Here is a 26,389-nt window from a genome sequence, read left to right as displayed (position 1 = left end):
TAGTTATAATCCCATCACCCCCCATTTCACAATATAGAAGAATATCTGCACTTGCTTTTATGTTCTTTCAAAGAAAGTATATTGCTGGTAAATGTGCAGTGAGATAATGGATTATCTGTTGTTTTGTTTTGCTACCACAGTCAAATTTTCTCTGTCTAAAGGACTGGGACTGCTTCCAGGTTTTCCGTAAAAGACTGGTGTCTAGCAGAGGTGTGGAGAAGACCCTGATCACCACTTTGCTACCAGTAGCCACACCACCATCCACTCTCACTGACGGTCATTGATGATTTCAATTTTGCTATGTGATGCCTCTACGCTCCACATAGATTTCTCGTCTGTTGCACTTGCCAGTGTCTTTGGCTGAAATCGATTTGGTAAGCGAGATATAATTAGAAAGTGTCTTGCTGCGTTATCATTTCTCATTCGACTCCCACTGTCTGCTCTTCAATCCTGCTTTTCTTTCTTCCTCGTGACTTTTCAAACAGGTTCTGGTTATTCTTCTCCCTCCCCATTATCTGTGCATGCAACTGCAACTTTGTTTTTGTTTTTTTGTTTTTTTTTTATTGTTGTTTATTCTATTACTGTTGTTTATTTTTCTCAAACAAATATGCAATGGCAATTAAAACTTTCTTATTAAAATTTCCCTGCCATGTTCCTGCTTCGTGTTCAAAGTACCACAGCTTCTTCATCTGTTTTTATCTCAGTGCTGAGAGCTTCACAAGGAAGAGGTGGTTTCCTGTTGCTATAGCAGCTCCTTACTGACCTATTTTGTCTGTCGAGACACAGGTCAAGTGGCTGGGCAACACAGTAAGAAGTTCCCACACCACTCGCAGAACCTGTTCAGCATTAGTGGCACTGCACAGTATTTGGTATAAAATGACTTAATCTTGCAAGGATAATATTTTTTCTCTGCAGGAGCTAGAGCTGAAATAATTGATGCATCAGTCAGTCAACCAGGTTTCAGAAGTCAATCAGGAAAATGATTCAACAATAATTTTGTTAAATTATTTTAAATCAAGCAAATAAGGGCCAAAATGTGGCTGTTTCGTTATACAGTTGTGAGTGGGGCTTGGACAAGCAATTTCAAGACTGATAGACATTTTGTGCTCTTTTCTGACCTTTCATAGTCTAAATAATTAATTTAGAAAATAATCAATGGATGAATCAATAATGCAAATAGGCCCAACAGAAAATCAGTTAGTTATTATGAAGACTGATGTACAAGACTCCAAAGTCTCATACAAAAGCACAAAATTCTTAAAAGCAAACATTTCAGTGTAATGAATTGAATTCCATTTTCTTTGCTCACCTTTTTTTTAATGTATTTCTGTCCACCCCATTTAACTCATACTCATGAAATCTTCTCAGACTTACTATGAAAAGGTAAATATTGGACCGATCATGAACAAATATTTAATGAATACACTGTAATTGTAATATCATGCTCATTTTTTTTTGACAAATGAATGTGAAATATACAATGCATTAATGTGATATTATAATACACTGTAGTGCTCTGCTTCCAGTCACTAGACTGATGTGACCGAAGCAAAAACCACTTTAGTGGCTTTTTCTCCTTGTATCTGTGAGCTATAAATTATTTAACATTTTTGACATGTTGATGCCAATGTGTTCTTCATGACATGTCAAACCAGGAGGAAAAATGAGGGGTGAAAAGCTTGAGAAAAAAACAAAAACAAAAAAAAAAAGAATGTTGTGTGTCAAGGCCTGAGCCTTAACATTTTTCCACATATCACTTATATATACTTTAAACCTTTAAATATACTTGTCTTGTCTCTTTTGAAATCCAAATTTCAGTCTAATTACAGGTCGTCAGTACCAGATCAAGAAATGAAACTTAATCAAACAAAGTAGGGAACCACCTGGGAACTCTGCAAATAGTGGATGCTGCATACTGTCGTATTGTTCAACCACTTGAAAGAAAAGATTTGATTCATTATCTGGGCCAATCATAAAATGAAAGTAAATATTTATTTCTTCAAAAGAAATCTTAAAAGAAATGAGAAGAGATTTATTTAAATAAATTCTATTTAAAAAGACTCAAGTTGCACAAGTCAAAATGTATCTGAGGTGTTGAACTGAAATATGTGCTTTTATAGAGCAGTAATCAAAGCTTGGATTGTACAAAATATAAATGTGTGAATGTTTATTGTAAATATTGCCTCAGTGGCAATATTTTCAATTCCTAAAATAGAAAACACACTCTTGTTTCTGGTAATAAAGGAGGGTGCAGAGATCAGGGTTTGGAACTATGATAAAAGGAGTGCAAAACCTCTTGCTGCAAATAGCACAGTGGGGGGCAGAGACAGGAAGAAAGAAAAGGCTTTGACCTTAGGGCACTACCAGCCATTATGTACAGGTATATGCAGGAGAAAGGATTAGGTGCACACTTGCACACAAAAGAAAGGGTGTTTAGGTGTCCCTGTAAGCTACAACCCCCCCACTGTGAGACCTTGTGTTTGCTCTGGAGCTGTCCAAGGTACATGCACATGTTGTCAGCGGCTTAAGTTCCTCATCCATGGTATCAATAGGTCAAAGATACACTCACTCCTGTGCACTCCTGTCCTTGTTCACGTTTGAGTAACAGTAGCAGCAAAGCAGTATAAGCATAATTCTCCTTCAACACGATCTCAAGGCGTTCTGAAACATTCCAATAGCAAACAGTGAGGAGTAATATTACTTCTTTTGATCAGAGGCTTTAATCTTAACAAGTGTGCATGAAGGATAACAGTCACTTTGTAAAACTTAAGATGTGGTGAGATAATTAGAAAAATGAAAGCTGCACTAGTGAATGCTGTTACATTCACAATGATTTAAATGACTCCTTGTATTATGAAAGGTGTTCATTGTAGTGTTGAACCCCACAGAAAATACCAAAGTTCTACAAAGCATTTTTATTTCTTTAACTTGTGGTTTGTACTGGCCGTGGCTTCACTTTAACTGAGCATGAAAGTTTTTTTGTTGGTATTAATAGCAGTGTTTTCCTTCCCACACAATCTCTTGCAGACTGGCTTTCATACCAGCACAGACGTACAAGAGTCATCACATTTTGGCAGTGGTGTTGCACTGTGTTGCTGCATCGCGGTGAGTTTGAACTGGCGATGTGCTCATCATTTCACGTTTGGGCCTGCTCCTTTGAATGCTGGGAGATTTGAAAGCTTCGGCAAAGCCTTGAACACAGATCCTGAAAATTCACTTTGATAAACATATATCTTTAGGCAAGATTAAAACAGAAAGCAACAACCCCAGCACATCGGTTGTCAGAGCACAACTCTTTTGAACATCCTCCAGTGGGAGTCGCAATAAACTTTCACCCTTACTCCCCCAACTTTCTGCAGTTTGGTTTTTCTTCACATGCTGTTGACACTGAAAGTTGGCCACCTGGAAGCACGTTAGAGGAGCGTAGTTTGTTACTGCCATATTGGTAAATCAGAGAATACCTGGCTGCTTTACCTGAACATAAGGATTTAGAATTGCTAAAATGAATTGTGTATACAGTCAGTGACAAGGCAGAATAAATAAAGAGACAGGAGTAGAAAAGATTTTTTTCCACATTAAGGTTGTTTTGATTTAGTTCATTCTGGGAAACGAATGGGGGAGAATGGATGACAGGCAGGCATTTAACTTTTCTCTCCTCCTGCTGTGTAGCCTGTTGGCACGCTGCACTTTTGACACACTCAGCTTTATTGTCACATTGTGCATGAATGAACACAATGCCTATGTTGAGCATCATGTGAATAAGAAGTGTGTAGGGGTTTTGAGTCATCCTGTTGTGTCGCATGTCCCACGTTTTTGCCTCATCTCCTTTCCATTCTATGCATCCACTTCCTGTTGCCTGGTTGTCTGCACCACATGCTGTGTGATGAAAGGCCAATCAAGTGGAAAAAGAGGGTCCTGACATGGAAATAAAGTGCAGCACATCTCCACTTATCTTTCTGCTCTCAAAGCCAGTGAAGTAATACTTGTATCCCACTCATGTGAAGACAAAATATGTGAGTGAGTGTGAGAAAGTGTGGTTGTGGGGGGGGCTGCAAATGTAGATGGCCTCAGTGTGTAGCAGAACAGACAAGAATATAACTCTATAGCACAATTTACAACTCATGCTTTATAATTTATGTGCTATGCTATATAGAGTACAGAAAGATTATAATGTATCACTGATGTCAGGTCCACGGTGGTAAAATGTGTGCCTGTGCAGGAATGAGTGTGTTTTGTCTGTGTGTCTCTGACGTGGTGGGTGAGTAGGTAAAGATGAATAAGGATCATTAAAGCAGCCAAGGATGTCTCCAAGGCTTCCTACTGTGAGAGGCAATGGGTCCTCCCTCAGGATAGTTTTTAAATGTCAGCCCTTCATGGCCCGTCTCTGAGTTCAGGGTTCCCACCCATATTGTGTAATATTACAGCAATACTTCCCATCATGACTCCATTTGTGTCTGTATACCTTTGTCATAATCCACAGCATCTCAGAGTCATTCGAGGATATGCGGCGCTACTCTTGCAGTTCCTCGGTCATATCAGAAAAGTCTGACATTTTCCCTCACTCTATATTTTCCACCAAATCAGAAAATCGATTAAAGAATCGAATGAAAATATTTCCTACATTCAGGCCACATACATTGACTTAATAGTTATCCATGGACCAATGTCAGTGTTGAACACACTTCCACTGACTGTGTGGCATTTTGTCGTGACATTCAAAAAGCCAATATTTGTCATAGAAAAAAAACACTCGGATAAATGTTGAACTTAGACTGTTAATAGGAGTCAATTTAAACCATGGGGGATTTCATATCAGTGATAGGGATATTTTGATTACAGCAAGCATTCAATAAACAGTATCTTATTCAATGTTGCCTGCAGCTTTTGAGTGTTTGCATTGATGTTATGTGTGCCAACAAATCGATCTTGTTAAATTCAATATTTTTTTTCCCTTTCAGAGACATGAAGAAATATTGTGCACTGGTCAGTGATTTAGTGATGTGCTGCAGCATACCAAATACCAATTCAGGCAATCAGTCACTTTCCTGTGTATTTTTTCCCGAACTTTTCCTCAACCAAAGTAAAAATGTCATTCAGCATGAATGATGGCAGCTTCTTTATTCATGGACATTTTATGAGTGTCTTCATTAGGCCATTAAGAATGCCAATTCTTTAATGGCATCGCCATTCAGTGGGGTTTTCTGTTGCTGGGTATTCTAGGTGGCGTGTGTTTGCTAAAACGCTGTGAAACGTTCAATTAAATTGACTTATGTGGGTAGTTGGGACATGGGGTCACAAAAGTGTCCCTATAAGTAGTTGGCCACTGACTTTGCAGTGCTGCACAATGGGTTAGCATACCGAAATGGACAAGGAAATTGTCGTGCACCACCACCCACAAATGTGAGGGCATTTGTCAGTCCTGTCCATTCCAGGTGAGGTTTTCACTGCAGGTGATTTCAGCCCCTCAAGTTTCAGTCTCAAACATGTAGCCTAGGGAAAAGATTTGACTTCTTGACTGCTACCCTAACGGTCATGGGATTTACGGTGCTGTATTGCTACTCATCATTATTTTACCTGATGTTCCTTTGCGAATAATTAAACTATTTCTTGCAAATGGTTTTGTCAGTTTTACTTATATTGTACAGTTGCTGACCTGTTAAACTTTTAGGTGCACAACATCTCACAGATTTGGCTTTTAACTCATTCAGAACCTTACGTTCAGACCTAATGCAGATTATCCACATCCGCATTATCCACTTCTACAAGTCAGCATGCCCCACCTACAGCAAAAGGAAACTAATTGTATTAATTGCTACTTCTGTAGACCTCTGAGCAAAAAACTAAGTAATGAAATAAAAATCATGAGTGACAGTAATTCTTACCCTAATTCAGTAACACTGAACGCAAATACTGCGTTTCATGTATTTTCCACATCGCTTTTCTTTCCATCCTCCCTTTGTGAGCACTGCTGCATTTCTGTTCCATGTGATGTAACACTACTGTTGCCCAGTGGGCAAGCATTTGAGGCTAGTTTAACGGCCCCTTTATTTCACAGTGAACCTGTCTATCCCTGCAGGATATTAGCTTTTAAAGCCCTCAAGAGTATTCTGCATACCTACCACATGCTATGGTCTTTGTTGTGAAAGGTAGAGAGAGGTTTATATATATATATATATATATATATTACGCTCTTCATTCACAAATGACTGTTTCCCTTTTAATAATTCACTGCCACTCTATTTGTGCTGTAGAGGTATCTTCCATCAGCTGCTGGTGACTGCATCTCCAGTGAACCTCAAGTGTGTGTGATGGTGTTACTGTATTGAAGGCATACTCTTGCTCAGAAGACCGGCTCCAACCCCACCTCTCATGAATGGCTCCAAGGCAGGCTCTCAGAGCATGAACGATGCCTGCTATAGGGTGCATTAAGACATTCCACATTTATTAACTTCCCCCTGGGCAAAGTGTGTGATAAGAAATAAAGTGAGAGCACATAGAGGAAAGGCTTGTGCATAGACCCAGCCACCTTTCATGATCAATGTGTTTTTGTTAAACAGAAATACTGGGTGAAACCAAACACATTTTCAGTGTGGGCTGTTCAACTGGATATTTTCAGTGGAGGGAAAATAATGAGATACATTTCATTTCAGAGTTTGCTGCTGTTGTGTGCTTGTCAGAAACAGCAAAGTCTTTGAAAGAGCCGTGTAGCACACTGTTCTTATAACGCCCATATGATGCTGAGGAGTGCTGTCAGGATGCACCAGCAATGTCAGCTACCCGTTTTCATTCAAAGTTGACAAAATGCAAAAATCAAAGCATCTAATTTGAACAAATAATTGGTTTGTTTTCACAAAAGTGCAAACCAATAAATAATGTTAATGAATTGGGAAATAATATTTCCCAAGTCAATATTCAACAAATATCAGTAAAACAATCATTGGAGATGTCCGGATTTCAGCCCGGATTAGTACTGGAGGCTACAGGAAATGAAGAAAGAAATATACTTCAATAGCACTATTCTATCTAGAATCATTTCTTTTTATGTCAAACTGAGGATTGTATTTACTTATATTGTTTCTGCATTTTGAAAATCATGTGACAAAAATTCTTATTTAAGATTATTTTACTTATATTGACTAAAATTTTAAAGGACAAGTAAGTTCTGTTTTTTTAATCCCCACAACTGATTTAATATATGTACACAGAGGTAGGTAAATTTTGGGTTTCTGCTATAAATTAGAAGTCATTGTCTGCCATTGTTTTAGAAGAATAACAGCATAAGCTTTTGTTAAGTGGAATTAGTTAAAAGTTTAAAGTACCTTACTCAGACAGAGGACTGCAAGCCATAATCCGTCAATCTTTACAAGGCACACTTGCATACACATACTAGATTTTTCTTCTATTATCTGTCTTCTGCTTATCTACATAATTCATGTTAGGGCTTTTGCATTGAGAGAAGGTAATGGAAGCTCAGGAAAGAGGGCAGGTTCCCATGACAGCTTTCCAATATCTTCACCCTGGTTAATCTTGCAGCAAGTTTAGGAACCACTTAGATTTCAGATATTTGTTAAATTGTTGTAGATGAAGCTGCAACAAAATTGGAATGACTTCAACCCAGTGGTGGAAAATAATTAATTCCAATACAAATCTGAGGCAACTGTTAATTTACATGACATTGCATGCTGCCATGCCACTTTTACACTTTTATAGAAAGGACCTTCCCCAAACCGTTGCCACAAAGTTGGAAGCATAGCATTGTCCCAAATGTCTTGGTATGCTGAAGCATTAAGATTTCCCTTCATTGAAAGTAAGGGGCTGAGCCCAAACAGCGCTGTCCCACTACTTTTGTCTATATAGTATTTTAAATCTAAATTCCAGAGAAAGGGTATTATTATAAAGGGCAGAAAGGTATTATTATCATGCACATTGCACTTTATTTTGATACCTAAACTTCAGAACTTTAATTTAATCAGAATTTTGAATGCAGTTGCAATTTTCCATTGTTATATTATCACTTTTATTTCAGTAGATGATTTGAATATTTCTTCCATCACTGGTTAATTTACATCTGCACGTGTGTCACCTTACAGCACCTGCAAAGTAAAAGAGTAAGGGAGTAGCAGACAAAAGGGAATATGTGCAAAACAATTAAATTTCAGTCAGAAAATGTTACATTAATTTAAAAAAATGACAGAAAAATGAATCACAGTTGAGGTATAGCAACAGAGCAAACTCAGCGTGGTGCCTCAGAATCTACTGAATTTCTGCTGATGACTTTGGCACTCAAGTGGAGGCGGGGTAAGGGAGGAAAAGTGAGGTAAGGAAAAGATGGGAGGGTGGAAAGGTGAAGCTGGGGTTCAGGCTGGCACATGTGTTGTGCTCTCTGCCCTACGCCTTCTCACCCCTCAGTCTCAGAGTGAGTGATTAGGCTGAGCAGGTGCAGTGGATGATGACCCCTCTCCAACTGCATTTAGCCCATAGTTTCAGGCACAGAAAGGAGGCATCACATTATGTAGACAGCATTGTTTAATAATTGAGCTAGTAGGATATACTGTATTTGGAAAATTGCCTATTTCCTTACACTGGAACATTGTCATGTGGTTTTGAGAGGGTATAATTAACCTGAAGAATAGTTCTATGTTTCTACACTGCTGGAAATAGGCGACATCCAGAATTTAGAGCTTTAGTCGACCTCTAGATATCATTACATGTTTGTGCTCACAAGCTTGTTGTTGCCGTGTATAGTAAGGTATTCTGGCTGTTTGAGCCAAATAAAGACTTGTATGAGTCACACAAGTCAAATATTGCTTTGTTTTCTGTGTGGACACAAGAACAATTTGAACTGTATAAAGGGAGAAAGATAGTTGGTTGTTGAGTCTCATTTCCAGGTCCACTGATGAAATACCATAACCCTTTGTGTAGGCATCAGCAGTGAATTGTTTTTAAACACGGATAACATTTGACTGGAACATTGAAATCTTCCAGGACACGTGGACTAGTACCAACAGAAACTTCTGTTTCTCACTAAAACTAGACAATAAGACAATAACAGATTAGCCTATTCATATGAAACAAATGAAGAAGTGCCATGTAGTTACCCCCAAACAGATAACTGCATGGCACTAAACAACTGGAGAAAGACAAATGTGGGAAATGTTGTGCTGCTACAATCCAAAATTGATACTGAGGGGCGTCTGTCTCAAGACAGTTTCTCCATCCTTGTCACTTTCCCATTCCTATTTAGAAAATTAACCTGATATTTCCATTTGTTTATAATAGCATGCAATGGTATTTTACAATGAGAACATAATGTAATAGCCTAGATGTCATTTGGCCGGGAGTTACAAACACCCACTGAGCATAAGATTATCCAAACATCCTCACCAAGCTTTCTGCTTTTTGGGTATGGTTAGCTTTGACCTTGATATTCAGTGGCCTTTTTATGATCAGTGTTTCAGTAGTCTTAAGACAGCTGTTTACAGAAAGTGGAAATAAAACATTCCTCCAGGCTCCTGTGTTTGAATGCAGGAAAATACCAGAATCCAATATTTTATGTGCGTAAATAGTACAGTATACTGTGTTCCTTCAGGTATGTTTCTTGATAGAAAACAAATAGAATAACAAATGGCCTTAAATTTTTACTGTGAATCAGTATTCTACCAGAGGTAAGGCAGAAATTCAGCTGAGGTGCAAAGCAACAAGAAGATATTTATGTAGGACAGTGTCTTGTTTTCAACATAGGATATTGCAGGATCACTGATGTTCTCTTTCTGAGGTCTTCTGAAGTACTGTGGGGTGTTTTTCCTCTCTCATGGAAAGGCATGTTTAACAAACAAGAGGAGAAAATGGTAGTTCATTCAAGGACTGGAATCCTCTGGGAGTGTGATTACATGGATTGAGTAAAACAGGATTGTGGGAAACATTTTGGAATATCTAGGACTCTAAGGAAAGAAAATGAGAGAAGGTATTGTAAAAGGACAACAGCAAAAGTCACATGGACTTCAAATGAAATTGCAATTGAAAGTCACACATTAATTCAACCCAGAACTGAGAAACATTTAGTCGAACTACCAGAGTGACAATCAGTAATCATTAACTGGACCTAAATTATGCATAGGAGTACTTTTAAGAAACTGCTTTTACAGTTATGTCAGAAAATGACTGAAAAAGGCAAAACCATTTTAACCCAATTTTTCCGAAGAGCAAAAGTACTGCTGCTTGATAAATGAGGGTTATGTAATGACAGTGAAGTTTCGCCATCAGAGATGTTCATATATGTTGACAAAGTATCCGGTTACATTAATCCCAGTGAAGACAGCGTTGATGTCCCACGCTCTATAATGAGAGAATAAGCACAGTGATGTGGTGATGTGAATGAGGGAGACGATTCATGGGCACTAACACGACATGGCTTTAAGTAGGGCGGCTGGATGGGGAGAGCTGACTTTAAAGAGATCATTCTGATAAATAGACTTGATGAGGCTGGATGGTTGAGTGTTCTCGTCACGGGCTAAGCGGGCTGAGCCGTCATGGTGGTAGTTCTGCAGCTCTGATGAAGTGGAAAGGATTATGACATTAAGTTGGGTAAGCGTCTCTGATTTTGAAAGAGGTTTGGTGCTGCAGCATGAAGTATGTGTGCTCCTTCTGATTCACAACAGGGACAGACCAATATTTACTGGTTTGATCGTGTCCTTTTGACTTAATACTGAGCAATGGCTAGTCAGTATCTACATCACACTGATAGAAGTTCATCCTTGACCATAGCTGCAAAATCAAAAGCGGTCCCAAGAGGCTGCGTTACAGAATTTTGATTGTGTGTGTCTTTATGAAATGGGATTTTTGCTCTGACATTAGAAGTCATCCTCTGGGGATAATGAAAAGGAACAATTCCAAGAAATAATTGTGAGATATATGACAAAAGTCTACTCCTAGGGGAACACAATAATGATAATAATAACATATAGTAACACAATGACCCTGTTAGAGCCTATATCTTTGGGAGGACATTGTTTATTAAGTTTAATTATTATTATTATTAAGTTTTAAGGTCTGCTTCCGGTTGTGCTTCTGCATTTTCTTCTAAAAGAGGACATTATTCAAACTGCAAGAAGAAATTCGCCTGCCAGGGGCACATAAACTTTCATTTAAATTGTTTGAGGGCAGTGCTAGGTCTTTGTTCATTTAAAATGAATAAAGACCCAATACCATGAGAATAAACTCACATATCCATGCCTAAGTTTGAAGGACAACGTTTTGGCTGACCGACAGGTTGAACAATGAATGGAAGCCCATGAAAATGTATGAATTGTGTGCATATTATCTGTACTGTATTTAAATATCCTTTTGCTTTTGTTCTCTTCAGGCCTCAGATCCTGTTCTTGAAGAATATTCTCTAAAATTCTGGTGAGTACACTGTATTCTTGGAGTAATAATAATCAAAGACATTGAACATCTGCACCAAATATTAACAAGTTCAGACATTCAGAAGTTTAACATCAGTCTACATCTAGCTGTACTGTTCAAGACCAACTTCCTACATACTGAAAGATACAAATTGACTGATTAGCAAGAAGAAATTTTAATCAGTGATGATTTTAATAACTCAGTACCATTTAAGTCATTCACTTAGTGTTGCATTGACTTAACTCACTCATTGACATTGATGTAGGTTAAATAACTTTGGGTGATATCACCTTAAGTCACCTTAAAATTATCAACATGATAAACATCCAATGATCTATATATATAAATGAAAAAAATCAACAGATGAGTGAAAATAGTCACTAGTTGCAGTCCTAAACATGAAACAATGCTGGTAATAATTGCATACAGCATAAGGTGTCTTTCAGTTGTCACCATAGGATGACAGATCGGTGTAGGCACGTCCTCTGAGAGTTTTAACCTAATTCAGTGGTAATCATGCTGAGTTAATTGCTATTACCTTGCTTTTTGTTTGCAACATAACCCACAGGCATTCTCTGAAATGACAGTCATCCCAGGCAGACGTCCGATGGCACACGGGGGGGGACTCCTGGTGTGTAATTGCCTTGTGATTAGTGCCCACTGAAACCAATACGCTCTAGTGATTTTATGTAACAGCTATGGAGTCACACAGGAAATTGGGAGGTCAAAGTTGGTTTAACAGGTTTCATAAACTGACGACAGATGCAGGGTCAGGTACCGTAGCATTGATTCAGTAGTCATGCATAGATCAGCATGAGGAAAACAAAACAAGGGGATGGAAAAAAAGGAATCACTCACAATAAACATCTTGGGGAGGGAAACTGATAATGTGAGTTTGCATCTGTGTGTGTCGACGTGGAAGGATAAGACGACGGAAGCAGCTATTCTCTCGGAGGACGCCATGTCGCCTTTCAGAGGCTTGACACTCAAAGAGGTCTCTCCTCTCTCTTTCCCCCTTGACATGCTTCGTCTCTTGAACAACACGGACGACATGTGCAAATCCCAAAACACAGTTCCATTAAAACCTTTGGCTGCTGACAAGGCCCCTGTAGATGGCTGACATGTGACGCCTTTGGGGAGCAAGACAGGGTTTTAGTCATGTCACCCTATCTCTCTCTCTAAAGTGAGAAATAACACTGAGAAACTGGCTGGCTGATGCTTTGTCAGACTCACTCTCATGTGTGCATACTAAGGAAGCCACGCAGTCTCACTATCAGTGGTTAACCCTGGTGAAACAGTCTGTGACACCTATTGCATGAATTCACCAAAATGCTCATCAATATGCAGCAAAACAGATTCATCTGATGGCCATATTGTATGCATTTAGATGCTGATAGTACCAAATAATGCAAAATAAATCGATCACGCATCTCAGTGTGTTTGACATTTCTGACGTGCTGAATTATATCCAACTGATAACTGATTTCTACATTACACGTCTGTCTAAGCAACATGGGGGAAACAACAGGAGATGTTATTTGCCGAGGAAGCCAGCATTAAAATAGAACCACGCTGTGTGATAAACAATCGGATCATTCAAGTATTAAATCAATCAAGATCTTTTTCTTTTTTTTAGTTTTTCATTTGTTCATGAGGCTGACTGGACGTGTAAACAAATGGATAAATTCTGAATAAAATGAGCTTAGATTACAGTTTAATGTTCAGTGCATTATGAGGAAAAATACAGAGTACAATGTATAACAAAATGCTAAATTTATAATATTAAAATAGTTTTGATTATTTAAAATAATCCATACATAGCTTTTACTATCAAAGCAAACGCAGGCAATAATTTGGTGTAAAAAAAAAAAAAAAAAATGAAAAGGGACTCATCTTTAATTTCCCTTGCCGACTGCTGAGCTTTACACACATCAACATTTTTCAGAAAATAAATTCGACAGTGGGTGCTTCATTAAACTGCAGAAACATGTTTCATAAAGGAGAGTGCATGTGCAAGAAGCTGTTCATCATGAATCACCACAGGAACAGCAACACATCACATCTCTCATGTAGCCCGTAAACAGTACGTCACACCCATCACGTGTGGTCCTGCTAATGTGGTGGTGACAGACGTGGAAATAAAAAACACTCATGCTGAGGTAGAGCCACTGAACAACACTTGCTAGTTCTATGGGGCCTGTGGCTAAAATAGTGGATTGAGCCAATCACATTTAGGCCTGTTCCTCTTCCATTATTCCAGTCGTAACACTAAAGATTTTATTAAGAAGTACCTATATATGACGTCAAGGAAACTGCTTGGAATAAGCCAGCCAAAACCTACTATGGATAAGCAACAATAATAATGATTCAAATCACATTAAAAGAGATTAAAGCATGTAGATAGTGTCTAGTAAGTTTTCCCAATAATGTGAGTTTACAATCAGAAGTACATTATATAGACAAAAGTATAATTAATTATTAATTATTAATATATTAATATTAAATACAGGTGTGGTATGGGGCTGTTTATCAGACATTGGGCTTACTTCCAGTGAAGGTAAATCTTAATGCTGCAGCATTCCAAGTAATTTTGGGGAATGCTATGCTTCCAACTTTTACCAGCATGACTTTTTGTGCCACGGCGCACAAAACAAGGTCCATAAAGACATGGATGGATGAGCTGGGTGTGGAACTTCAATGGCTTGCACAGTGCTCTGACCTCAACCCCACTCAACACCTTTAGAATGAACTGGAATGGAGATTGTGAGCCAGGCCTTTTCCTCCAACATTAGTGCCTGGCCTCACTACACTCTGCTGCATGAATGGGCAACAATTCCCACAGAAATAAGAGTGGAAGCTGTTATAGCTGCAAACCATGCAAACCTGCAAATGGGGGACCAATTCCATATTAATGACTATATATTTAGAATATGATGTCACAAAAGTCCCTGTTGGTGTAATGGTCAGGTGTCCCAAGACCTTTGTACGTACAGAATTTGTACGATAGCCTGCAAGTTAGTGCCCACTTTGCCATTTCCTATGGCCACATAACACTTTAACCATATTGTTCACCTACGCCCAGCTGTGGTCATATGAATTTCTTTTGCTTTTCTACACTGATGCTGCTTGGAAACTAGACCAGACAGCAACTCTCATGTCATTGCACTAAACTGATTTATTGTCATGTGGGCAACTTGATATGATACAAAAATGAACAAACAAGACAACTTAAGTGCAAAGTTAAAATAATAAAAATAAAAATGTTAAACTACAGCAGGATATGCAAAATCTGGACAATGAGCAACAGCAAGAAAAATATTTACACAAAGGTGACAGTAATGTATGCCGGAAAATCCAAAAACCGTACACCTCAACCCAATACTGGCGAGCGTCATACCTTCACAAAGTTGTCGCCAGCCAACATTTCAAAGCTTTGTTTGATGCCTGCAGCAGCCTTTAGGTGTGTTTTTACTTAGAACAAGAAAGCATCAAGTTTCTGTATTGTACATTAGGCTACTTCTCCAGAGAAGAAATTTGCCTTGCAAATGGATATGGGTTATTTTGTACTGATGTGCTGTCTCTGAGATGTATTTTTACAACAGATCACTTGAGATCTACAGAATTCTGCTGTGGTTAACTGTTTTCTAAGTTAGGTTGTACATCCCACTTGTGTATTCTTCAGATTTGTTACATGTGTGAAAAGGACACATTACACTGTACATTATTTCTACTTTTAGCCAGTTATTTAATTAATCAGTAGAAAGACACTGAAGCTTTTCTGTTTTGTTTCATTGCTGATGCTTTTTTCTTTTATAGTATATCTCTTCTTTGCCAGAAAGCATATTGATTGTATGAATCCGTATGAGGTAATTCACATTCACTGGCAACTAGCTTTTTCATAATGAGTTACAACTTCATGAGTCGACACTACAGTGTGTGAGTTAAAGTTCATGTGGACTCTCTGAGTGGAACTTGCTCTTTCCAACATTACTCATTCTTATCCGCAATAGGATCACTTCCTCTGTAGAGAACTACCCATCTATTAACACTTTTGTGTAAAAGGCACACTTTTTAAAGAAAGAGGAGCTGTGTTGAATTAAGAGCGCTGACAATGCTCCTAATTTGCATCCAGCAAATGGGGGCCCTGTCATTCAGCCAAGAAAAAAGTGCATCGTGGAAAGCCTGGTCTGACCTAAACTTGGACTGCCAAATTAAAAATACACACACACACACACGAATGTGTGTGTAAAGCACACACACAAATGTGCAGCCATACATCTACCAAGATACCAGGACTGTGATAATTCCAGTGTTTAGACAAATTAATTTAAAACCAAATCAACTTAATTTCCTCTCTTTTCTGCTTTTGGTGCCAGTAAATTAGACACCCAAAAGTCTGAGAACAATGGAAGAGAATATATTAGTAAAGTGTAATATGGTAGTGCTGTATTCCAGACAGGCTTCATTCTTAAATTGAGGGTTCTGTCCTTCAGGTTCTCATGTCCGCAAACCCAAAATTTGCAACTACACTATATGGACAAAAGTATTAGGACACCAACAGAGACTTTATTGTCATAATCTAAATAGACAGATTTGAGCTATAACAGCTTCCATGCTTCTGGAAAGGCTTTCCACAAGGTTGTGAATGTTTTTGTGGGATTTCTTTCCCATTTGTGCAGTAGATCATTTGTGAGGTCAGGGACTGATGCTGGATGAAAAGGCCTGACTCACAATCTCTGCTCCAGTTCATTCCAAAGGTGTTCAGTGAGGCTGAGGTCAGGACTCTGTGTGGGTCAGTCAAGTTCTTGCACACCAAACTCATCCAATAATGTCTTTATGGACTTTGTTTTGTGCACTGGGACACTTTCATCTTGGAACAGAAAAGGGTCTTCACAAACTGTTGCCACAAAGTAGGAAGCATAGCATTGTCCAGAATGTCTCGGTATGCTGAAGCATTAAGATTTTCCTTCAACAGGAGTAAGGGACTAACCCACCCCTGAAAAACAGCCCCATGCCACACCTGAATTCATTAATAAGTGTAATCACAAGTGTATCTGTCTTGCCAGTCAGGATGAACTCATCAAAATTCTGAGGGAAGCGCTTTATGAAAGGGCAGCTGTGACTTTGCTCCTCATACATGTTTCCTCTGAAGTGAAAGCAGCACAGTCAAAGATGATGAGTAGTGTGATTAATATCAAGTTATGAATGTCCTGCCAAGGATTTTCTCCCATTAGTGTGTTCACCTTCAATAATACAAATATAGTTACTTTTTTTTTCAGAGAGGAAGTATGTTGTCAGTGTCTACAAGAGGGAAAGAGAGACAAACTACTTTTTGCAGTAACTGACACAGATCCAAGTTAGAAAATAAATAAAAAACAGCACATTAAATTAAGCTGCCATTTTTTTTATGATAAACATGAATTGACTCAACATAACTGTATTTTCTATTATAGACTACAGTCTGCAGAAGTCCACTTAAGATTCACCCAGCTGTCCACATTCTTTTATCCTGATGATTAGAATGGGATGCAGACCTTCTCTTCTCACTCCTATGTCAGAGGGAAAAAAAATACAACACAACACCCCCCGTCCCCCCCCTCTCCCAAATCCCTCGCCAAATAAAAAGGCAAATAAAAATCCATCTGATGGATTGATGAGCAATGAATTTGCCGGGAGCATCTGCAAGGGATACAAGGGTGAGTTGCCTGTTGATGACACAGTGAAGCATTAAGACTGAAGCACTTGGACAATAAAATGCAATCACTGCACCACAGTCAGATTGCAACCATTCGCCACAACTTTTGTTGGAGCCCATTGACTTTTACACCCACTGATTTCTCTCAATCTTTGAAGTGAGTGGCAAAAGGAGGAAGAAGCCCAAGACATTATCAGCCTATTCTTACCTGCAACTCTGTTCACCTACGCACAGCGTGGGGCTAATTATAATCTTTATCTCCCGGCTGCCACTTCAGAGTGCCCCCATTGACAGTTGCACATTGATATACAAATCACTGATTGAAAAAGGGGCCGGCTGATATTTTCACTTCCTCTTATAAAAAAAAGATATGACAGTATGCTGATGATATTATCCTTTCTCTCATTCATGCATATCCAGATTAAGTGGGAGGCAAAGCTGTGGCTGTCAGCACTGGCCTTTGATAGCAGTTTTTCTATTTACCCATCAAAACACTGAAAACATCTCCAGTAATGAGCTGTTCCCTCCCAAGAATAAAGACCCCAGCTGTCACAGCGAGCAGCGCGTCCTACACTCGTGCCTGCCTACTGTATGGTGGGCTGATGTGTGGATGATAATGCCATCACGAGGATTAATGTCTGCAGAGAGCAGTCTTGCTGCTGTTGTCTCACACCCATCACTTCCACTCTCTGTCTGGAGTTAAAACAAAGCCTCACCGTGAAACAGCTGACTTAGATCTTGTTTTCTTTGATATCACATTTGACTCAGTGACACTGACAGAACCAGGTCTTACTGTGCTGCTGGTTTTTGTTTGAATGTATATATTTGTGTATACATTGCAGTCTACATTCATGCCACTGAAAGAACGTGAAGTTCCTACATGTACAAAATGCCCAAGTTCGTTCCTGTGACATAGTATAGGAGCACAGACTTCTTTTGTTTCCTTTATTTTGCTTTGATTTTCTAAGAGATTATTTTCAGCATTCTTTTCTTGGATTTCACTTCTTTGCAATATTTTACCCCAAAGGGATGCAAAATTATCAGATGGTTGCCTTTCAGAGAAGGTGCAGGGAATTAAGTTAGACATTTCAAAGACAAAAATGCCTTTGTCACAGAAAATTCTCTTAGAGATCATAATGCAGATATACTCTAAATTAGAAATGGTATTTTTATGTAACCCGGCAAGCGCAGTAAATGGATAACAAATAGAGACCTTATTTTTCAAGGTCTGTTCATCCCACTTCTCTCATCAACTTCCCTCTCCCCATCTCTCCTCCTCTAGTCTCTTTATCTAGTCCTATTGGTTGGCTGGTACAGATAGAGCGGATGGTGCTGTCTGGCTGTCCCTCCAATCCTCTGACTGCTGCCCTACTTGTTCCTCTGCTTTGTCATGCCTTATTAATGTCTTTTTTCTCTGACACAGCTTCTTGTGCACAGATTAGATGTAATTAACCTTTTGAAAGTAGAATGCTGACCAGCCATTACCTGTTTACGCCGCTGCCACAGCATTCACCTTAGCTGTGTATTTCGCTTCATCATCCTTGTGAGGCACACTTTTTCTCCCAATTTTCTCATATCTGACTCTCCTTTAGCTTGCACGTTAACCTTCTTTCTCCTTCACATTGCTCTCCTGTCTCTCTTCCTGTCTATATCAGTGGCTCTACCTCAGCATGAATTTTTCATATGTCCCTCACATGTCAGCCTCAAGCTGCAAGGTAGACAAGCCTGGCTGAAACAAGCTTAGAACCCACCAAGAACACAAAATGACGGACACTCCGGTTTCCAACCAGAGGATAAATGCTCCAAAAGAGGCCTTTGCTGAAATTGCTGCTTGACCTCTAGAGGATGAACACAGAGCAAAACATAAACTCTGAATGGACAGCTTGACCTTGTGGCTATGGAGTTGAAGTCTTACAGCGCAGGCAAGAGTGACAGGGACAGAGATAATGCAGTATTGGACATACTAACGATGGTTATTTTATTCATAATGGCTGTGTATATCACTTTTGACCACAATGACACATTTCACATTTCGGTAGGAGATTGAGGCGTCAGGGAGGGAATGACTTATGGGTCAGTGTGACAGGAGCTAATCATACTAGTCTCATACAACAACATGCAGGATGATAAAATAGAGGAGAGGAGGAGCCAAGGTGCACATGTGCTCACACACACACACACACACACACACACTCAGAGTCTTCATTCTTACAGGTACACAAAGGACTGACCTTCAGAATGGAGTCTATTAATTACACACTCTTTGGCAGCTCTGTCGATTCAACTTCACATGGGGTGTTACTCCTTAATTAAAATAATAAGGCAATTAATAACAACATGGCTGAGGTCACTGCCCATACGACGGTACTTAACATCGTCTCAGAGAGCTGAGGTTGTGTGTGAATGCGTGTGTGCTGGTGAGGGCTGAGACATGCATAAAGAAAAACCTCCTTTCATATACCCTATCTCAGTCCCAAGTAGCCACTCATCTGCCCACCGCTACCGCTCCATCCACCCCCTGTTCTTTAAGCATCCCATTTCGCCCCCTGTAGCTGAAAGACAGAGTGCCCTTGCAGGGTAATTATATTAGGTTTGGTGATAGGGGGTCATAAAACTTAAAGCACTCTAATACCTGGGAATTGGCTTTGGCTCTGACTGTGAGTAATGCTGTTGTGTTTGATGTTGTTTGAGCCACGCATGCCTCGCCCTGCTTGCCTCTTGTAAATTGTGCCATCATGCAAAAATAAATAGACAGGCAAAACAAATAGTCTTAAATCAGGATCCTTAGGAATGTAGCACGTGCTGCCTTGCTTATTTACAGGTTTAGTCCCCGGACGGGTGGTCAGGGTGATAATATTGAACTTTATGGTGACATAAAGCCTCCTCCGCCTACCTGCCACCACCTCTTCCTATTGTCCTCTTGAACTTTCCTCCCTTCTTCTCCCACCTTCCTCACCCGTGCCTCCCTTCTGGGCCAGCAGGTCATAATAGAAAGAAATCCTCCTCCTCAGCAATAGGCATGGTATCAATACCTGCTCAAATTATCCTTCAGCTGCAATTAAAGTATGTCACTTACACCCTCAGTGTACACTGTTTCTCAGTGCACCGTGTGGACCTCGGTCCCATGTCCCATACCGACCTCCTCTAACCTTCCATGCTGCTAATGCCTTCGCTGGCTGCTTTCCTCCACACACACACTGACACACCTCCAACTAAGTGGTCCACGGCGGCCTGTGCACACCAAGGGTGATGGTTGAGTAATGACTATGGATTACTTCATTATCCCTCCCCTAACAGGCTGGCGGGGTGCTTACATAGGGCTGCCTTTAACAAGCTGAATGGAGGCAGGGCACAGGCAGGGAGAAGAAATACTCCCAGTGCTCATGTCCCTGTTGATGTTGTGGATGTTAAACATGGATGTTTGCCTATATTTTTACTCTTTCTCTGTCTATTTTACTGTTAAATACTGCTTGCTGTCATTGCCAAGTTTTTCATCAAACTGGCAACACAGGCAATGATTAATTGTTAATCAAGTGTTATCTCCTCACATAATAATCCTTTCCTGTTATCTATTCAAACCTTCATCACAGGTCCAATAGTCCGAGTGACAGAGATGTGACAATGATCAATATCTTATCATCTGCAGGCAGACAGTAGCTGCTTCACCTTCCAGTCACGAGGAAGATGAGACAATGAGTGATTTGCCAATTGCCACAAATTATTTTGTGTTTGTGGTTTCTGATCAGAGCGTTAATAACGAAGGGAAAGCATATACATGTGGGAGGATTTTTTTTCATTTTAAAAAAGGGCTGCTATCATGTTTTTTTTTTTCTAATTAAACGAACAAGATCTCTTTCACGTGAATGTGTGCTGATCTGCCTGAGAATCGGTTAATAATTAATGGACAGATGCTGTGCAGTACAAGCACATATGCAACATAGAATAGAGTTAATACTGCAAGCACATATTAATTCCATAATGACTTTTGTTAAAAATTAAATGCATTTATAGAAGTAATTCACAATGTGATAAAGAGGCAACTGAAGTGCTAAGGCTCTCCCAGCCTTGGCATGACTCGATGACCATCTCCCTCCTCTCACCTTCTCCTGTAAGAAGTCCAACATATGCACTTTCCGACATACAAGGGTAAACCATTAGAGGTCCAAATTCAGGGACTAAGGATAGAAGATTCAATTCAATTCAATTCAGTTTATTGACATAGCACCAATTCACAAAATAAGGTACTTTCCAATTAGAACAGGTCTAGACCATACTTTTTAATTTTATAATACAGAGAGAACCCAACATTCCCTTTTACAAATTATAATCTCCCTTTGAGGTGAATTTGTAAATTGTAGTTTCGTTCTATATTCTTTAAAATTGACTCAACCCCACGGTGGAGCTAGAAAGGCCAGGTTTTCATTTGCTTTCCACAAGAGAAGTAAGTGTGAGGCCATTGTATGCAGGGGGTCCCTCATCAATCTCTATACAACCACTGCATGAAGGGAAAGAACAGGAAAAAACCCCAAGACCGACAACTGACTGACAACCAATGTAAAAAGCACCCAGCCACAGTAACTTCAGTAGGTGGTGGTCTCCATATGTGTTACATAGATGATATTGACTGAATAGGGAGCTCTGAAGAAAACATCTGTTGACGCATGCAGCAGGTGATACAACTGTATGAGTGTGTGTACAACTTGATGAATGTAGGCATTCTGTGCCTTTGTATGTGAGCTTGTGACTATAAACACTGTGCCTGAATCCTGTGAATTTAGAAATTGTTCAATAAGAGTAGTTGTCGTGTAGGTATAAGTGGTCATATTTCCAATCCATTTCTCGAGGTAAAAAGGAAACTACGCTGTAACTTTTTTGACTGTAAATCCACAGCAAATTACTGGCTACTAGTTGTATCACTTTCACAGTAGTTTACAATAAATCTACAACTACATACTGTAACTTTAGCAGCCATGCCCATAAAATTTCTGTAATGCAACTGTATGTAGCTGTGGAATTACAGTATTTTGCTGTACATAAATTGCGATAATTACCTGTATATATCCATCCATCCATTCATTTTCTATACCCACTTTATCCGTGCAGGGTTCTGAGCTGAAGCCTGTCCCAACTGGCAACAGGTGAGAGGTGGGGTTCACACTGGAATGGTGGACAGTCAATCGCAGGGCCGACACACAAAGACAGACAGCCACACACGCTCACACAGTAACACTTAGGGGCAATGTAGAGTAGCCAATTAATCTAATGTGCATGTTTCTGTGAGGAAGCCAGAGTACCTGGAGAAAAACCATGCAGGCAGAGGGAGAACATGCAAACTCCACACAGAAGGACCGAGACCAGGACTTGAACCCCAAACTCGTTTGCTGTCAGGCGACAGTACCGTACCAACCACTGCAGCACCGAGCTGCTCATATACTGTATATATACGTTTTAATACATTTTAGCTGTAAAAGTAATGCAATTCAGCCAGTCATTTGCTTTACTTGCAATTTTAACACACCTATACCAACATTTTCTGGATCTGGCCGATAAAAACAACAACTAAGAAAATACCATTTTAACTATAATTTAGTAGTACAGCTACAAATTGTAATGTGTAATGTAAGTAGAACATATCAACATCTTAAACTTTAAAAGATACACAATGTCATTTTTGGTTATATAACAAAGTAACACAAATTTCCCTACCAGACTATGGAGTAAGACTTATCTTACCCCTTCTTGACTGCTTGGCGCTCTTGACGCGTTCCCGTGTCACTTGCATCTGTGTCTCGCTTTGTAACCTTACAGATCCCACGCTGTGCTTTTCAAGTTAAAGTTTCACAGCAAAACTCTGTGCTGTGACGGAGGATGTACTAGGCTATATTGATTTTACAGTAAAATTCTGAATACAGTATTTTATTGTGATGTAATACTGTTAAATATTATGAAATCATGGTAACAATTAAGAGTGTATCATTTGTAGGAATTAAAAGGGTTGAAATACAGTATTTGGCATAGTACAAATAATGGGTTTTTAATGAATTATTATTAAATACAAATAATTTTGAAGTGATTTGTTTTTGTCAGAGCAGCACAGACTATCACAATACAGGCAAAACGTGGTACATTTTCATCAATATTTTATTTTGGTTTTTGAGAGTTGTTTTTTTTTTAATGTAACTGACTTGCTGATGTTTATGGTGATAGAAGAAGGTACTTTTCTCTGTTGTCAGTGTCCATGAGTTAAGTCATCTAAACAGTTAGCATGTAATTTTGACTACTTATTGCAAAATGTGCAAAAGTAAATTCGGCTGAGTATGCAAGTGTCGTTCCACCCAGCTCCCTCACAAGTACCATATCAATGACACATATCTACACCACTTGTCTTGGCAGTATTTAATGCAAAAACAAAAACAGTATTGTTATGCCAATTTCAGCTTTTATTAAAATACAAATAATTTTACTCCCTCAACAAATGCAGATACTAATACCAATACTGGTACATCCCTACTCTACATTGTGTGTTCCAGAAGTTTAATAATTCTCAAGTTTCTGACCACATAGAAATAATTTGACATCGTCCATTACACGATTAAAAAAATGAAATCATTTATGTAAAGCAAATAATCGACAGAGATGTTTCCCAGGTTTGATGCCTGTGAATCTGTAGAGGTTTATACACTGATGCTGCCCATTATGTTTATAGTCAGCCACTAACGGTGATCTGTGCACCGAGAGAATAAAAAAAATCAAAATGGCCACCACAGGAGTCTGCTGTTACCCAATGTCACAATTTTGTGCAGCCTGCAAATGGAGAGGCAAACTATATACAATGAAGCAACCCGACACGCACTTTCATGTCATTATTATAAAAATATGAAAAGGAAATTGAATTGTTTGTACTTTTTTTCATTTTGGCATCTATTATCTGCCACAGTTTTATATATCCAACAAATGCAATTTATATACATAACGTGTTCTAGCGCTTTGTTTTTGATGACTCCTTGTCCCCTTGGTTTTAGCATTTTCTACATGGATCTTTTAATGTAGCATACTAAAAGATACTTTTATACATGAGATGTGATTGTGCTTTGTGTGATGTACAGCACACTGGGTAATGGGATTCAAATTCTAGTCTAAAGCACAGTGGCCAAGAAATCTCAGCTTAAAAGCAAACAAACAAACAAAAAACAAACAGATGCAAACAGACAAACACACTGCTGCTGTCTGTGCTTCTTGCAATGCGTCTCTGGATTTGGAGCACATTTGTCTTTTTGTTTGGGTCATAGGTATTTGCAGTGCATATTTAGTGAAACTGACAAAGATGTTTTCTTAATTTGGCTTGTGTTTCTTCTATATGCATGTGGCTTCTTAAGTTGCAGTGTGTTGAGCTCTCCCAGGCACTGTACTAAAGTCATTTTCAATTTTTCATCCTCACAAGTCTCACTGTCCTCTATAGACAATTTGTGTTTGTGCTGTGCTATTTTTGGTTCTACATTTCTCTGCACTTTACTGTTTTTTCTGTCCTTCTCTGGCCTCCTGCGTTTCTGTTTGCCATCAAATCCTCAGTGATAGTACAAACCATCATCAGTTGCAATGCACAAAGAATAAGTATTGATGTGCACACAAAATAGTCACTATGATAATGACCATCTCCTACAAAATCAAATGTCATCAGAGGGGTAGCATCTGTCTGCAGCTCATCCTCAGTGTTTCTTATACAGTGTCACACAGTTAAAACTACTTAGATAGGCACTTGAGTATTTTTTGTGAAGGAATATCTCCTGTTTGTGATGTAGGTTATTCACACACACGGTGCCACACAATGCAACAACAAATTTCAACATCAACTGTGCTGACTGGGGAGGCCTAGACTGGTGTTTCATTTCTTCCTTTTACTTATGAAGTCCCTCTTTAATAATTTTCAGTTTATGTTAGCATTATCATCTTGTGTTATGGAACAAACCCTGAACCTGCTGACTTCATTACGGATCCATAACTTACTGCTTAGAGATTGAAGTTTCCTTTTGGCTTTCTATGAATGCATGCAATGCAGCTCTGTCACAAATTCCAGCTTTATCATGCTTGTATACGTTACGTTTATATACTGTTTATTGAGCTCTTTATTAACAGAATGCTTAACAGCTATCCTCAAATAACTCTTTCTAGCCTTTTCAGTTACAGATTCATCACTGCTCTTGGACCACTAATGATTTTACAGACCACTCCTCTTTTCACCATTTGTCCTTGTTTGAATTGTTATTGCCTCGTGTCTCTTAAAAATGACATTGCTCTCTAAGTGCAATACATACATTTTTATCAAGCATCAGCAAGGAAACCCATTGTCCACTAGCAGTGTGAGCAGCACAGTATTGCGACTGTATTTATTTTTTATGGCTGTTTCAGATTTTTCCAAAATGATAGTGACAATCAGTGGTATCCTCCACACTGGGATATCATAGTCTTGTTATCAACTTTACTTTTTTTGATGAACTGTATCCACCACCTGCAAATCTATATCATATAAAGATGTGGGAGAAGCCATTTACATGTGCAGTTGCTTGTATGGCTGCAAACATCATGCATTGTGTGGGTGTGTTGTTTTTATTGCCTCTGTCAATGCACTTGTAAAATCCTCCTAATGCTTTCCATCTAATGTGTAATCAGGTCACCTTGTGAACTAATAGCAGTAAAACAACACGTAAGTAAATTGGTGTGAACCTGAAGATATGTCATCTGACTAGAGCCAGACATGTTTACCTCAGAATGTGCTCATGTGCTGCTAATGTCGGATTGCTCTGAGTACTCCATCAGAAGACGAGGGTGGGGCATTGATCTGGCACATCTGACTGTATCTCTCCAATTTGATTTGCGGACAATATGGAAGTAACAACCATATTACAGATTTGAGATTTTCTTTATTTAAAAGAGCTTGCATTTAAGACTGTTCTCCACCAAAATTACAAGTTGAATGTCATGCACTGGTTAAAAAAAAAATTAACTGGTCTTTTAAATGTAGAATTAAATCCACAACCAAAGGCAATTATACAAGTTTTATTATGCATCTTTCTGTTGAGTTATTGTGTGAAATATTGTATGATGTACCTGTGAAGACCACTCAGCCCACTCAGCACAAGGAGAATATTGTGTAATTACTTACTTGGTACCAGTTTTGCTCACTCCACCTCTTTGTAAGTTTTAATCCTTTTGAAAGATAGACAGACGTCTGAATAGTTGAGGTTAGAATCCAATACTCCATTTATGGTTTTAAGGCCACCCCAGATTGTGTAT

At 39.0% G+C, this 26,389-nt stretch overlaps 1 long non-coding RNA gene across 1 annotated transcript; it reads left to right on the top strand.

Annotated features, from left to right (window-relative positions):
- The first annotated feature begins 1,347 nt into the window (after positions 1-1,347).
- On the top strand, positions 1,348-5,488 carry LOC124074721. The gene is made up of 4 exons (XR_006845902.1): positions 1,348-1,383; positions 3,028-3,105; positions 3,891-4,013; positions 4,959-5,488. It is a non-coding gene; the product is annotated as an uncharacterized LOC124074721 (long non-coding RNA).
- Positions 5,489-26,389: the final 20,901 nt, after the last annotated feature.

This window comes from Scatophagus argus, chromosome 17, assembly GCF_020382885.2.
Source record: "Scatophagus argus isolate fScaArg1 chromosome 17, fScaArg1.pri, whole genome shotgun sequence".
Classification (NCBI taxonomy): Eukaryota; Metazoa; Chordata; class Actinopteri; family Scatophagidae; genus Scatophagus; species Scatophagus argus.
The sequence above is the reverse complement of the archived record's forward strand: the minus strand, read 5'-3'. Positions and strand labels throughout refer to the sequence as shown.